Consider the following 1,421-nt stretch of genomic DNA (forward strand, 5'->3'; position numbering starts at 1 on the left):
GCACCCACCGCACCCACCGCACCCACCGCACCCACCGCACCCACCGCACCCACCGCACCCACCCCACGGCCCCGCTCGGCCTCTCGCGAAGGCGCCGGGCCGGGAGCGCGAAACCTCGAGCGGGTGAGAAGGCGAAACCTCCTCGGCGGCGGAAAAATGCCCCTCGGCAGCCGCCCGGCTCCGCCAGAGCCGCGCACAAAGGCCGCGGGGGCACCTCGAGCCCGGCGGGCGCTTCCTCCGCTCCTCGCGGCCCCGACCTTCGAGCCTCGGCCCGAGCCGGGATTGGGAGCCGGGATTGGGAGCCGGGATTGGGAGCCGGGATTGGGAGCCGGGATTTGGCAACAGCGAAGAAGGGAAAACCCCAACGCAGTGGGTTTGGCGAGAGGAGCGGGCTGGACCATCCCTCGAGCTCATCCTCGCCCGCGCAGCCCGGGGGCGAAGCCGCTTATTTGTGGCCGAGGAAGTTTTCTGGGAGCGCTGGTGGCTCCCGGAGGGGAAAAACGGGGCCGGGGCCGGGCAAGGAGCGACCCCCCGAGTCCCGGAGCCCTCGGCCGGGGGCCCCCGGTGGGCCATAACCGCGGCGAAAAGGCGATTAAATTGGTTTCTGCCGAAGCACCGAAGGGAGGGGGGGGGAACCGGCGGCAAATTTGTGGCTGAAATATTGGAAAGCCCCCGGCGAAAAGGAAGGAGGGGAAGGGAGGGAGTGGAGGGGAAGAGGGAGAGAAACTTCGGGGAAGGAATCGTGGATTTGAGGCAAAAGCGGTTTGGCAGCTGGAGATTCAGTTTTTAAGCCTCTTTACCCCCATCCCCACCCCCCAAATATGAAGAGGCTCCTAAAAGTGACTCGTGCAGAATAGGCGTGCAGAAATAAATAGGACCCCAGAGATAGAGAATTAATAAATAAATAAATAAATAAACAAACAAATAAATAAATAAATAAATAAATAAATAAATAAATAAATAAATATTAGACCCACCTATACAAATACACCTCAAAAACAAAACTCCCCCAAGATAATTTGACTCTCAGAGATGCTCAGAACCCCCTAGAAGAGCACCATAAAAATAAATAGGCCCTCTTCCCCCCCTCCAAAAAAAAAGAAATCAACCAAAGAAATGAATAGCACCCCCAAAAGGAGACGCGAGGAGGGGAGGGGGGAAGCTCAGGGCGAGGGGAATGTATTAAAAATGTGACTTTATGGGCTTTTTGCCCCAAAATGGTGGCTCATTTAGGCCCGGCTCATCCGCCTCTGCTTCAAGTGGGGGGCTCGAGGGATGCTCAGCACATGTGAGATGGAAGCACGTCCCTCTGCTTTTGATAACTCCGAAATTACAACATGAAACCGCGGGAATGTGGTTTGCAACCTCATAAGGCGCTTTTTTTTTTTTTTTTAATCTCGAGTGGCGGAATTAGGCTGGAA

Source organism: Lepidothrix coronata, unplaced genomic scaffold, assembly GCF_001604755.1.
Source record: "Lepidothrix coronata isolate B3197 unplaced genomic scaffold, Lepidothrix_coronata-1.0 Scaffold358, whole genome shotgun sequence".
Lineage (NCBI taxonomy): Eukaryota > Metazoa > Chordata > Aves > Passeriformes > Pipridae > Lepidothrix > Lepidothrix coronata.